Source organism: Mesoplodon bidens (assembly GCF_964165515.1).
Source record: "Mesoplodon bidens genome assembly, contig: HAP1_SCAFFOLD_39, whole genome shotgun sequence".
Taxonomy (NCBI): Eukaryota; Metazoa; Chordata; class Mammalia; order Artiodactyla; family Ziphiidae; genus Mesoplodon; species Mesoplodon bidens.
In genome coordinates this window covers 3,651,750-3,666,685 of record NW_027671923.1, presented here as the reverse complement: position 1 = coordinate 3,666,685, position 14,936 = coordinate 3,651,750, and the positions used below count along the sequence as shown (strand labels likewise).

At 38.6% G+C, this 14,936-nt stretch overlaps 1 pseudogene across 1 annotated transcript in view; it reads left to right on the top strand.

Annotated features, from left to right (window-relative positions):
- The first annotated feature begins 2,736 nt into the window (after nucleotides 1-2,736).
- The window catches only part of LOC308610846 (coiled-coil domain-containing protein 150-like), a 91,800-nt pseudogene continuing 79,600 nt past the window's right edge, over nucleotides 2,737-14,936 (top strand). Inside the window, exons 1-6 of the transcript in view lie at nucleotides 2,737-2,894; nucleotides 4,230-4,449; nucleotides 4,571-4,749; nucleotides 6,577-6,645; nucleotides 11,931-12,047; nucleotides 13,093-13,212. The product of the transcript in view is annotated as a coiled-coil domain-containing protein 150-like (transcript). The remainder of the gene's footprint in view (nucleotides 2,895-4,229; nucleotides 4,450-4,570; nucleotides 4,750-6,576; nucleotides 6,646-11,930; nucleotides 12,048-13,092; nucleotides 13,213-14,936) is intronic.

Below are 14,936 nucleotides of genomic sequence, written 5' to 3'. Positions count from 1 at the left end.
CTCATTTTGCTTATGTTACTCTGTTTGGGGTCTCCTTTTTGCAGGCTGCCGGTTCGTAGTTCCCGTTGTTTTTGGTGTCTGTCCCCAGTGGCTAAGGTTGGTTTAGTGGGTTGTGTAGGCTTCCTGGTGGAGGGGACTAGTGCCTGTGTTCTGGTGGATGAGGCTGGATCTTGTCTTTCTGGTGGGCAGGTCCACGTCTGGTGGTGTGTTTTGGGGTGTCTGCGGACTTTTTATGATTTTAGGCCACCTCTCTGCTAATGGGTGGCGTTGTGTTCCTGTCTTGCTAGTTGTTTGGCATAGGGTGTCCAGCACTGTAGCTTGCTGGTCGTTGAGTGAAGCTGGGTGCTGGTGTTGAGATGGAGATCTCTGAAAGATTTTTTCCGTTTGATATTATGTGGAGCTGGGAGGTCTCTTGTGGACCAGTGTCCTGAATTTGGCTCTCCCACCTCAGAGGCACAGCACTGACTCCTGGCTCCTCAATTTGGGATGATGTGTTATCTATTCATGTATTCCACAGATGCAGGGTACATCAAGTTGATTATGGAGCTTTAATCCGCTACTTCTGAGGCTGCTGGGAGAGGTTTCCCTTTCTCTTCTTTGTTCTCACAGCTCCTGGGTCTCAGCTTTGGATTTGGCCCCGCCTCTGCGTGTAGGTCGCCGGAGGGCGTCTGTTCTTCGTTCAGACAGGACAGGGTTAAAGGAGCCGCTGATTCGGGGACTCTGGCTCACTCAGGCAGAGGGGAGGGAGGGGCACGGAGTGCGGGGCGAGCCTGCAGTGGCAGAGGTCGGCGTGACGTTGCACCAGCCCGAGGCGCGTCGTGCGTTCTCCCAGGGAAGCCGCCCCTGGATCCCGGGACCCCGGCAGTGGCGGGCTGCACAGGCTCCCGGAAGGGCAGTGTGGGCAGTGACCTGCGCTCGCACAGAGGCTTCTTGGCGGCAGCAGCAGCAGCCCCAGCGTCCCACGCCCGTCACTGGGCTCCTTGCTTTCAGTCGCGACTCGCGCCCGTCTGTGGAGCCCCTTTAAGCAGTGCTCTTAATCCCCTCTCCTCACGCACCAGGAAACCAAGAGGGAAGAAAAAGTCTCTTGCCTCTTCGGCAGCTCCAGAGTTTTCCCAGACTCCCTGCCAGCTAGCTGTGGCACATTAGCCCCCTTCACGCTGAGTTCTCGTCGCCAGCCCCAGTCCTCTCCCTGCGCTCTGACCGAAGCCCGAGCCTCAGCTTCCAGCACTGTGCGCCCCGGCGGGCGAGCAGACAAGCCTCTCGGGCTGGTGAGTGCCGCTCGGCACTGATCCTCTGTGCGGGGATCTCTCCACTTTGCCCTACCCAGGTATGTGGGGAGTTTCTTGCCTTTTGGGAGGTCTGGGGTCTTCTGCCAGCGTTCAGTAGGTGTTCTCTAGGAGTTGTTCCACGTGTAGCTGTATTTCTCTGTACACTTTAAATGTATACAATTATATTTTTCAACTATTCCTCAGTAAAGTATTTGTTTGTTTTTTTGGGGTTTGTTTTGTTTTGTTTTAAGTAAAAAGAGAGAAACAGGCCGTTCTCTGGGACCAGTGGGGGAAAGACAGAAGGTGGTTAGAGAGCTGTCCTCGGTGGCTGTAACAGTGTTCCATTGGCAAGACGCTCAGCCTTTCCGCTGGTGCCCCCTTAAATCCTGCCACCAGTTTTAACACTTGTTTAATTCCTTCCCTGGGTCCTGGGGACCACCTTCAGTGACTTGAACCTAAGGGAGTCCCCACTTCCATTGCCTGGGATACCTCGGGGAGGCATCTAATCACACAGCAAGTGGGAGAGAAAGTTGTATTACGAATATCCCAGGTGGGGCCTTTGTGAACACATTCCCACAGATACACCATTGCTAGTGATGCTTAAGGTTTATGGTTTGATTAGTATAGAACTGTCTGTACAGGATAGAGTTGCAGGAAAATGTCCTTAAAGTTTCCACCAATGATCTTGTCATTGAACTTTGAGCACATGATTCGTTTAAATGTTGGGACTTCTTATAAGCTGATTCTGCTTCTGTCACTAATACCTGAAAGAGTAGTCTCACTACTCCCATTTACTCTCATGTGGTCTTGCGGGAGGAGTCTGGAAATTTGATGTCAGTAAGTGTAAAAGAGTCTTTGCTATGAAGTTATGTTTGCAAGTTCTTTTTAAAAGTCACTGCTTCAAGGTAGTTGGTAAACCTATTTTATGACAACTGCTCAGAGATCCAAGTACTGTAGAGTGTTGTTTTGTTTTGTTTTCAGAATGGTTGGATGGGAATATGTTAAAATGAAAATGGCTGGCAATGAAAAGAGGTAATAACTTCTTCAGCCAAGTCATAGGTCCTAGTGTATGTCTAATAGTAGCAGACAGGTTAGACTAGACTGTGCTGCAGTAACAAACTACCTAACCATCTGTGGCTTATAACAACATTAGTTTCTTGCTCACTCACACTGTATGTCAAGGATGGGCCATGGCTCTGCTCATGTAATCTTTACTCTGGGATCTTGGCACATGGAGCAGGCCCTATCTGGGATGTTGCTCATCGCATGGAGAAGGGAAAAGAGATGATGAATGACAAGTTGGCTCTTAAAGCTTCTACCCACATTTAACTGAGCAAGGCAGGACACATGGCCATTTCCAAGCTCAACAGGACAGGGATGTATAATCCTCCACAGGAAGGGGCAGTGGCTATTCTGAACAATAATAGAACCGACTACACTAATATTGTGACTTTAATCTCAGGTACATATGGAAACTACAATGTCCAGAGCAGTCTTCTCTCCAGCCCGCTTCAATGTTACAGCTTCTGAAACATTTACGGTACTTCAGCAAAGGATGAGAATAGTTGACAAACAGACCAGTTCTCTGAGAGATGACCTAATAATGTTGGACTTTGGTGAAAAAAGGTAACAAATAAAAAAATTGTGTTACAATATCTTTGTAGGTTGAAGAAATTTTGCCTCACTGGTTACTAATAAGGAGTCACAGTGTGGGTGGTTTGGCAGGTGAAATAAGTACTTAGAAAAGAATTGAGAAATAACATTAGAATACTAATTAGGAAATATTTGCAAGATAAAGAGTTGTCCTCCTGTAATGGAGCTACTACCACTATTCTAAACAGATTTTTAAAGTGTGTTAATTAGGTGCACAAACCTTGATATCCTATTCTCCCTCAATACTTGATTAAAAACAAATGTAATTTTTTACATAATTAGAAAAAAATTGGGGCCTTTTTTAAAAATAAAAATAGACTTTGATATTAGTTAAGGTGAACATCTACAACTTGATTCATGCCATTAATATGGTCTGTATTTTCTTTCTCCAAATTTGTTGTAAATTAAAAGAAAGGTTATAAGTCTTAAAAAAATTCATAGTTTAGAATGAAGTACTCAAAAGAAGAACTGTGTTTTTCCTTTGTGCTCCTGAAGAAGTTATTGCCATTAAAAGTTAGATTGTCAAAAGGCCTTGAGGAATCTGGGTGCTTAAGTGGCCAATGTTGAATTTACTGGTGTGATTGTCTTTAAAATTACGTATGTATTTCCTGAGTGTCTCTTATGAAGACCTAAAATTGGTATAGTTGGTATTATAGCACACATAGAATAAATAACTCTTCAGCAAAGATTAAATTTGTACCAGTGTTGAGTATGTTAGAACAAAATGGGAATATTTATTATCACCTTGTTTAAAAATTTTCTAAAAAGGATGTGAAATACTGCCTCCATGCTAACTTTAATTCTTAGTTTACCATTATAGAATTAGCATTTAACCTGTTTTATATATCACTTGCTTTTACATACAAAATAAGTTTACAAAAAATTCCGATTAAAATAACCGTTAAAAAATCAGTGGTCTTGGGCTTCCCTGCTGGTGCAGTGGTTGATAGTCCACCTGCCGATGCAGGAGACACAGGTTCGTCCCCCGGTCTGGGAAGATCCCACATGCCGCGGAGTGGCTGGGCCCGTGAGCCATGGCCACTGAGCCTGCATGTCCGGAGCCTGTGCTCAGCAACGGGAGAGGCCACAACAGTGAGAGGCCCGCATACCGCAAAAAAAAAAAAAATCAGTGGTCTTTACCCATCCCACATTGGTCTCGTCCTCTTTACCTAATAGTGCTCTCTATGTTTAAATTTGCAGGGGCTATCAGATACTGGTTAACTAAAGACTATAGTTTTTATACTCAGTAGAAGTGTTACATTGATTCGATGGTTGGGATAATATTGTTATATTGGGATCTTTGTCCAGAGGCCACTTGGAAACTCCAAAATATTTAGAAGAGCCTGTGAGCCAGAACATCATTAGCCCTATCCAGAATGAAATAATTTGTTCAGGAAAAACAGATATTTTATGGAAGAACTGTGAGTTTCTGGTAAATCGAATGTGCCGTGTGGAAAGCCTCATCCAGTCCTTGAAGATGAACATCTTCATCTGCAAACTGAAAAAGATTTGAACCCACAGAAAACAGGTATAGAGAGAAGAGAGTCATCAGAAATTCGGTCCTGTGTGGGTGCTTGATGAGTTCATGATTCTTTTCCTTTCCTGACCTTCTTTAAACTGCTTGATGACCCTCCTGTCCTGTCTGATAGATTTTCTGAAGGAAAGACTGAATACCACACAGGAGGAGCATTCCAAGGATCTGAAGCTATTGCAACTGGAAGTGATGAATTTGTGCCAGCAACTAAGAGATGTAAAAGAGAAAGAAGACACGGCACAAGATGAGGTGCAAAGGTTGACTGTGACTCTGCAGCTTGCCTCAGAGACAAAGGTTTGAGTCCAGAGTTCTGGAATACAAACTCACTGTTAATGTGTTAGCTGGAGGAGGCAACAGACCCATAAAGCTGACTTTTAAAAATAGGTGATGTTGGTGTGAGGATTCTTGACATCTGAAATTTATCTACATCGATAGCCTATAACATTGTGTGCTGTCGGTAATTGAGTATTTATAGATTCCTACCCTCTACCTGTGACTGTGTGGATCCAGAGATATGAGGGAGTCTGTGCTCTACAAGAGCTTGTATGCTAGCTGGGAGCACAAGGCACAGCAGGAGAAAAGAGAGAAAAGAAGGGTATAAGAAATATTAAAGGACAGTGTAGGACAATAAGCAAATATTGCCAACTAAGTGTTCTGTATTCAGGTGGGTTTGAGAAGGTACGTGTGTCCTGTCTAGAACAGATTAGGCTAGGCTTCAAGGAAGACATGGGACTTGAGATGAGCCTTTAGAAGGCAAAGCAGTGAGGTGAGGACATTTAAAAGACCTCACACAGAGGCAGCAAAAAATAAGACTAGGGAAAAAAAACTAATGATTTTGTTTTCTCTTCACAGGCCAGGCAGTGTAACAGATGTTATTTTGTTTAAAACATGTTTTGTTTAATCTCTGCAAAACCTCAAGATGGAGGATATTGTTGTCTCTCTCTCTTTTTTTTTTTTTTTTTTGCGGTACACGGGCCTCTCACTGTTGTGGCCTCTCCCGTTGCGGAGCACAGGCTCCGGACACGCAGGCTCAGCGGCCATGGCTCACGGGCCCAGCCACTCCGCGGCATGTGGGATCTTCCCGGACCGGGGCACGAACCCGTGTCCCCTGCATCGGCAGGCGGACTCTCAACCACTGCGCCACCAGGGAAGCCCTACTGTCTCTATTTCAATGATGAGTGTACTGGGGCTCAGAGAGAAGTCATCTCTCTGAGATCACACTTGCCTGTTTTCTTCCTGTAACTCAGATTTGAACCTAGATCTTTCCCTTGGGTGCAGTTAGGAGGCAATGCATAAACTAGCTGGACAGGAGTGAGGATTTGTTTGTGTAAAATAAGTTGGAAATTGGCAACGGATAACGTCATAGAGGATCTCAAAATCAATAATTAAGCAGTTGGGCTTGATCCTATGGGGAGTGATTAAATTTTTGATAAGAAAGTGACATAATTGAAAACGAGAAGACTAATCTAGCAGTAGTGTAGAGTATCAATTACAGGAGAAGAGATTGGAGATAGGAAAACCCATTAGGAATCCATTGCCTTATTTGAGACATAGACCTTATTAGGTCTGAACTACGGTTGTGGCATTTTGAGAGGAAAGATTTGTTAGAATGTGGTATTGGATAGGGGCTGAAGGTAGAGAAGAAGGCAAGGACAGCTTTGAGTTTTTACATCTTAGATTATAGTGCCATTAATAATAATATAAAAGAGGATGAATAGTGAAAGCTGTGTTTTTCATCCTCAACTCCTAAGCATAGATAATATTTGAGGCTAGAAAAAATGGAGTACTTAAAAAAATAGGACTATACCCTGTAAGAAAAATGTCTAGCAATTACCAGGTTTTCCTCTGATTATTGAATTTTACATAGGAGGTACATGTGACTAATCATTTTTTTAATTATCTGAAAGGGAAAATGATAGAAGTCATGAATGAAAGTAATAAAATAACTTTAAATATCTCATTGTAATAATTACTTAGACTAATAATAAGAAGTGTTTATAACTGTATTCAGATTAGCATTTATAGGTTGCCCCAAAAAAGTCTAGATTTGAACTGTGATATACCATAGACAGTTTCTTCCTGTCATTTCAGATCATTTAGAACCTTTTCTCCTATTTTTAGAAGAATGCAGCCATTATTGAAGAGGAACTGAAGACCACAAAACGTAAAATGAACCTTAAAATTCAGGAGGTAAGATAAAAAGGAAGGTGAAGGAGGCATTGGAATTGCAGAGGGGGAAGTCAAGGTAGTGGATAAAATGAAAAGAAACCATTGAAGAAGAAAATATGTGGCTGTTTATTCGGAAGATTTTAAAAATATGCCACATGATGTTATACCTGCCCGTATGTGACATTAAGACTTCCTTTCACCTCAGTACTGCCACAAAACCAGAAATAAAAAATAAATGCTCTCTGAGCCAGGAGGGAAACAGTTACCGTGAAACTAATGGAGTTGCCCATATACTAGAGTTAAGTGGACATAAAAAGGCCTTTTACACTAAAGTTGTGTTTAAAATAAAAAGCTTTTAATAAGTCTGCTCAACTAATTTTACCGTAAAACTTTCATTTCAGTCTAAATTTCAGTAGATAACAGATTGGAATTATGGAGTAGGTGGCTGCTAAAAGTTGTTGGACTAAAAATTTGCAGCTGAAAGCAGCGGAAGAGTCAGAAGAATTACCAGTTCAATACACCTTGACAGTGGCCTAAAAACCTCAATATTCCCTGACAGAATAATAGTTGACATTAGTCCAAACCAAAAGGATCAAGTTGTATTTAAAATATTCTGTTATACAAAACAGAAATAGATACACTATTTTAAAAATTATGAATTTCAGTGTGTTTAGGGTGGTAAGTGTAGCTATTTGGGACATTCTCTCACGTAGAGTATTTTTTTGCCAATAGTTACTGATAAAAGCATGATTGTTCATTGTTAGTTGGAGTATATTGTTTCATGCTTTAAAAAATATTTTGGCTATTTTAATAGATTCTTTTTAGAGCAGTTTTAAGTTTTTAGAAAAACTGTACAGAAACAGAGTTCCCATATATCCTTTCTCCCCACCCCCAGAGCTTCCTCTGTTGTTCACATTCTGTATTAGTCTGTGATGAACCAGTTTTGATACATGATTACTAAATTCACAGTTTAGATTAAGTTTTACTTTTTGGTCATCACAGTATACAGAATAGCTTCACTGCCCTAAAAATGCCCTGTGCTCTACATACACATCACCCCGCGCCTCTCTCCCCCACCCCTGTCTTTCCCCAAGCCCCTGGCAACCACTGATCTTTTCACTGTCTCTCTAGTTGGAATCATACAGCATGTAGCCTTTTTGGACTGGCTTCTTTCGCTTAGCATATGCATTTAATCCTCCATGTCTTTTCATGGTTTGATAGCTCATTTCTTTTTATCAGTGAACGATAATCTATTGTCTGGATGTACCATAGTTTATCCATTCACCTACTGAAGGACATCTTAGTTGCTTCCAAGTTTGGCAACTATGAATAAAGCTACTGTAAACATTCATATGCAGTTTTTAATATGAACATAAGTTTTCAACTCCTTTGGATAAACACCTAGGAGTACGATTCATACTTATCATATGATAAGCTTATGTTTAGCTTTCCAAGAAATTGCCAACCTGTTGCAGTGGCTATGCCATGTTGTGTTCGCACCAGCAGTGAATGAGTGTTCCTGTTGTTCCACATCCTCACCAGCATTTTGTGTTGTCAGTGTTTTGAATTTTTGCCAAATTTATAGGCGTATGTACAGTATCTTGTTTTAATTTGCAGTTTTCTACGGACGTGATATTGAGCATCTTTTCATATGCTTATTTGCCATCTGTCTATCTTCTTTGGTGAGGTATCTTAGATCATTTGCTCACTTTGCAGCTGGGTTTTTTTTTCTTATTGTTGAGTTTTTAGAGTTCTTTTTATATTTTGGATACCAATGCTTTATCCAGTATGTGTTTTACAAATATTTTCTCCCAATCTTTAGCTTATCTTTTCATTCTCTTAACAGTGTCTTTTGCAGAGCAGACACTTTCAATTTTTTTTTTTTTTTTGCGGTACGCAGGCCTCTCACTGTTGTGGCCTCTCCCGTTGTGGAGCACAGGCTCCGGACGTGCAGGCTCAGTGGCCATGGCTCACGGGCCCAGCCGCTCTGTGGCACGTGGGATCTTCCCGGACCGGGGCATGAACCTGTGTTCCCCGCATCGGCTGGCGGACTCTCAACCACTGCACCACCAGGGAAGCCCCAGATGCTTTTAATTTTAATGAAGTATAACTTACCCATTTTTTTTCCTGGATTGTACTTTTGGTATTATATCTATTAATAAAATATCATTGCCAAACCCAAGGTCACCTAGATTTTTCTATGTTATCTTTTAGAAGTTTTATAGCTTGCATTTTACATTTAGGTTTTGAATTATTTTTTGTGAAAGGTGTGAGGTCTGTATCTAGATTCTTTGGGTGAGTTTGTATATGTGTATGTCTAGTTGTTCCAGCACCATTTGTTGAAAAGACTATCCTTTGGATTGCCACTTAACACTATTTTTTTATTGGGGAAGTCTTAATTCTTGGCGCTGTAGTAAAATGTTGAATTTTCATGGAACTTGTCAAGGACCTGTAGAAGGACTGTGCTAGTCAAATAGGGACATTTTGAGGGTATGTGAGGCAGGAAGGATGTATTAGTCCGCTGGGGCTGCCATAACAAAGTACCACAGACTGGTGGCTTTAACAACAGAAATTTATGTCTCACCATTCTGGAGGTGAAAAGTTCAAGATCAAAATATCATCAGCAGGTTTGGTTTTTTCCTGAGTCCTTTCTCCTTGGCTTGCAGATGGCTGCCTTTTTTTCTGTATCCTCACATGGTCTTTTCTCTGTGTACACATCCCTGGTGTCTCTTTGAGTACAAATTTCCTCTTCTTATAAGGACAACAGTCATGTTGGATTAGGGCCCACCCCAGCGGCCTCATAACTGAAACAACTCTTTAAAGGCCCTATCTCCAAACACAGTCATATTTTGAGATACTGGGGTTTAGGGCTTCAACATATGGACTTCAGAGGGATGCAGTTCAGCCCATAACAAAGGACTATACAAAGATAAAGTAAATGCAGTATATATCTTTCTAAGAGATAAGAAATATATATATATATATATATATATATATATATGAAATCTGGTTCTGATGAACATGAAATAGATTAACTGATAGCCCTTCATAATGCTTTAGGGATGAATATCTTAGTAGTATAGTTATCAAATAAAGATTCCCTTTAGAAGGCACTTAAATTATATCTTGAGCAAATTATACTATATAATTCGATGTAGAGCTTAGAAAAGTATATTATGCTACTCTAAATTATAAAGTGATTATAATCTGATACTAAAATAAAACCTGAAAAATATAGCCCAAAACAAAAACTATAGCTCATTCTTAAATAAGATTCTAATATTAATATTTAACTGATTATTGGATAAGGAAGGAATTTCTAAGCTTGAAAAGAAGGAACAGGATTATAAAAAGCTTGATAAGTTTGACCATATAAAAATTAAAATCTTATATATGTATAAAAAAGCAAAACTAATACAACATAACAAAACTAGACAGTTAATAATCTTCCCTTTTAAAGAACTTAAACTGACTTAAAAAAACAGAGGGCAAAGGATAAGAACAGTTCAGAAAATATATAAAGAACTAATAACCATATTAGAAACTGTTTAATCTCACTAGGAACCAAAGAAATGCAAAAATATTAAGGTGTTGTTTTTCATTTATTAGCAAAGATTTAAGAAAGTGATAATCTGTAGTGCCGATGAGATTTATTCAAATACTACTGATAAGGTAAAATTGGAAGGAGAATTACAAAATGTATCAAAAGTCTAAAAAATGTTTATACCTTTAACCTAGTGATTTCTTTTGTAGGATTTATCCCAAGGAAATAGTCAGAAATTCAGTGAAAGATTTATTCACAAGCATGTTCAGCAGAACAGTATTTAGAATAGCAAAACACTGGAAATATCCAAATGTTCAATATTAGGTGTACGGTTAAGAAAATCATAGAACATTTCCAAAATGGGCTATCTTGTAACTATTTCGTGTGAACATATTTTTCATCTCATTTCACTTTTTAAAAACTTCTTAAATTGTTAAGTATATCATCCTTCAAGAAAGCACATATAAAGTGCATATGTACAATGTAGAGAAGAGTTATAAAGTGTACTCTTACGTCATGTTTACTGGGGTTTAAAAATAGAATTTCTGGAACTTCCCTCATGGCGCAGTGGTTAAGAATCCGCCTGCCAATGCAGGAGTCATGGGTTCGAGCCCTGGTCTGAGAAGATCCGACATGCTATGGAGCAACTAAGCCCATGTGCCACAACTACTGAAATCCACTCACCTAGAGCCCATGCTCCACAACAAGAGAAGCCTCCACAACAAGAGAAGCCACCACAACAAGAAACCCACGCACCACAATGAAGAGTAGCCCCCACTCACCGCAACTAGAAAAAGCCCACATGCAGCAACGAAGACCCAATGCAGCCAAAAATAAATAAATAAGTAAATAAATTAAAAAAGAAATTCTTTCAATTTAACGTCACTTCATAAAAGGAACAGCATTTTTCAGTTCCCATTTAAATTAGAAAGGATTTCTTTACTTCATGATAAAAGAGACTCTTAACCTTCTTTGTATCTTTATCTGACTCATTTTATAGTCATTTACTGATAGAAATAAGGTCAGTGTACCCAAATTCTTGAGTGTTGTTTTTGTCTGCTGCTTAGCAACTACTTCATTATTTGTTTTGATCTTTAAGTTCCAATACATGAAAAAAAAAATTCCAGTACATAATTGAAACAGCTTTCAGAGGAATGTTTATAATACTATGGGATAAAAAAGATATATATATCTATATATATAGATATATATATAGATATATATATATATAGGTGAAGAAATCAAAATACAGGAAAATAAAGAGTTAAAAAATAAAGTTAGAAAATAGAGAAACACAGAAAATACATATACTAAGACATATTAGTGTTTTTCAAACTTCTTTTGACAGCAATACATTGTAAGACATATTTTACACTGCAACACCATACATACATGCATATACACAAACATTTCATGAAGCAGTACTTACCCTTCCTTATTACTTGCTATGTGCTCTGATATTTTCTTTGTATTCTTTTCTCCCCCCTTTTTCAAGTGCTTCTTGCAACTTACTAATGCGTCTTGACCCACAGTTTGGAAAACAGACTTACACAGTAGGAAGATGAGGGTAACAAATTTGACTCTGCATTTCCTAGAAGGTTATCCGTTAGGGAGAAACAAAAGCATGTTTCTGAGTAGTCATAAATGAACAAAGAATGGGGGTGAGATGGCGTGTCTGGTAAACTTTTTATGGTGACTTTGATCTTTGTGAAACTGCTATGAAGTTCCCTTGGTCTTGCCTAACTGCAGTGTTGCTCTATAGCTAAGGAGACAACTGTCTCAAGAGAAGCACCTAAGGGAATCTCTTGAGAAATCTGGATCAGCCATGCTATTCAAAATTCAAGAAATGGGATCAACAGTGGAGGTGGAACGGAAACAAGTAGAGAGATTTTCTCCCCTTGTTTATGCTGGGAAAGTGAAACCAAAAGGGAAAAGCCAATGTTTTACCTACAAACCTATAGTTTTGCTTATTTCCTCTAGATTTATTAAATTTCTTTCTTTAGTATTCCTCTATTAACATTCTTACTACAATTTTAAAAATTTTAGTGCAAAATAAGAAAGGACTCTGATGCCATTTAGTCCAGCGCTCTCAATTTATGAATGAGGGAGCTAAGGACAGAGAGGTTATTTTGTCTCAGGCTTTACAGAAGTGAACTCTTAGTTCCTGGGAAGGAATCCTTCCCTCTACACCATATAATCTCTGTTACAAGAGTTGATTTTGGAAGGCACTGACCTAGTCTCATGCTATATGTATTGTGTATGATGTGCATAGAAAAGAAAGATTAAACTGAGCTGACATTTGAAGCAAGGAATAAGATAATCAGGAATGTGTTTACATTGCTGTTTTCAAGTCTCATTATTTTAGCATAATATTTTTGCTTTCATCAAAGTTGTTATTTGAAATATCTATATGTAATTTAGAATATTTTAAATTCTAAGTACTGAGGCAATTAGTAGTTTCAAATCATAATACCTATTATTAGAGTACATAATTTTTATTATTTTAATGAGTGCTGTCCTTCTACAATGTCCTTAAGTAGAATAAAGAGGATTCTACTTAAAGAATTTGCAACTGATCCTTTATTGCTATACTTTATACTGCCAATATAGTAGGCACTAGCCACATGTGGCTATTTAAATGAAAATTAATTTTATTTGTTAAAATTAAACAAAATTAAAGATTCAGTTCCTCGCTCACTCTGGCCACATTTTGAGTGCTGTTGAAGAGTGCACAGAAAGTTCTCCTGGACAGCACTGCTGTAAGACACTGCACTCTGTTGAGATCTTTTAACTGTAACACATAAACACCGCTTCTTCCTCCAGGAACATTAAGATCAGAAAAATCTGCCTTACACCTGTGCTATAAGTTAGCTTAGTAGAAATCTTTACCTTACAGAAAAGGAGTTTTTCTTATACGATTTCAGGTGCAAATTTTGCAGCAAAACTGTGTTGCTGATTTCAGACCACCCAAGAACTACTGGCACAGGAGCGACAACAGAAAGGAGAGTTGGAGACCACTACCTCACAGCTCAAGTCTGATCTAGGTATGAAAACAGATGCTAGAAATTACACTTTTGTTAGATTTTTGAGATTTCATGTGAAAACTCTTAAGATTCCAAATTCTCGAAGTGGCCAGTGTTACTGGTATTTCCCACAGACCTGAATGTAAAAAGTTGCTGATTTCCTTTTTATCTGTGGCACTGAGAAAGACAGAGAATGTTGGTAATAAAATAGAATTTGACCCTCTTAATTGTAAACTTATGTAGATTTTTTTCATGTTTATTTAACTGTGGACTTGGGAACATTTGGGTTCTATAAATCTAGATTGAATATTGGATAATAGAATGCTAATACGGAAATGAGGTCATTAATCGTTGCTATCCTACTGATTCTAACGATTTATCATGTCAGACTCTCCATTCTTCAGGTTATCGACCTATTTTGGTCAACTGGTATTTGTAGTAAAGGATAGTTGTAAGGTACCATAGAGAGAGGTTAGATTAACTACTCGTTTGAGGAGGAAAAAACGTCTGTTTTAAAAAATAGTCCTAAAAGGTGACAGAGCTAGGAAATGGAAGTGTCTAGACTTGATCCCAGGCTGCTCAGAGACATGCTTCTTCCAACCCAACAGCCCTTATCAGACGACTGTTTGTTAATATATAATTGTAACAGCAGTGTTCAGGTAGATCTCACTATAGAGATCACACAGAGTTCCAGTGCAGTGCTTTACGCATGAATAACACTTCATGGTTTACACAGGGCTTTCACATACGTTATCTCATGTAACACACAAAACTATCTGTAATTCCTAAAGTTACAAAATGAATAAATGGTGAAGTGAGGCCTCAACCTGGATCTTCTAACTCCAAACCCAATGTTCTTGCCACTGTGGCCCGCCTGCTCTGTGGCTGTAATGAGGACAGGGAATACCAAAAGGGAAATGAAAATTAGAAAAAAGAAACCATAAAGGGTAACCCATTCAATGCTTTTACTTACTGCTTTTAGCAGAAAGTATTCTTTTTCCATATAGTTGTTGAGTAATGACTTATTCTGTGAAGTTCTCTCTGATAATGTCCCTAAATAATTTTCTGTCTTCCTGTGACTGCATGCCTACAAAAATACATGTTACATTTTATTGTACTACCACATTATCCCATTTGAGCCTAACAGCAAACTAGTGAGAAAGATAAGAAAATGTACCCCATTCTACAAAAGGATGAAAAGATCTATAGTGAACGACCCACAGTAAATAGAATAGCTGGGACTAAACACAGATCTTTCTATTATATTAGTTGTCCTTCTGATTAAGTGATTTTTTAAAATGTTACTTTCTTAATGGATTAATGCTTTTTGAATTTTGTAAGAATATATGGAAGACCGTTAAAAACATTGAGATTAGAATAACAGTAATTCAAATTAACATAAAAAAGGAAGCCTGTCTGAATACCAGCTATATGCTTCATAGTGAAGAATAGATGCTTTACATGCATGCAATTTTATTACTTTAAGGTACAAATAGTTATTCTAACTATATTAATAAAAGGAATGCCTTTAGATATTTGCTTCAATGAATTTTAAAATGTACTTATTTATTAATAATTGTTTATTTATTAGCAATAAACATTATATGTATATATGTGTGTGTATATGTGTGTGTATTACACACACATTAATTAAAGTGATTAAATTGTTCTCCAAAGTAGGATAAACATTCCCCTTTTAGTCTTTCCTTGGCTAGTGGAATTTTCAAAATAGATCATGTAGTTTA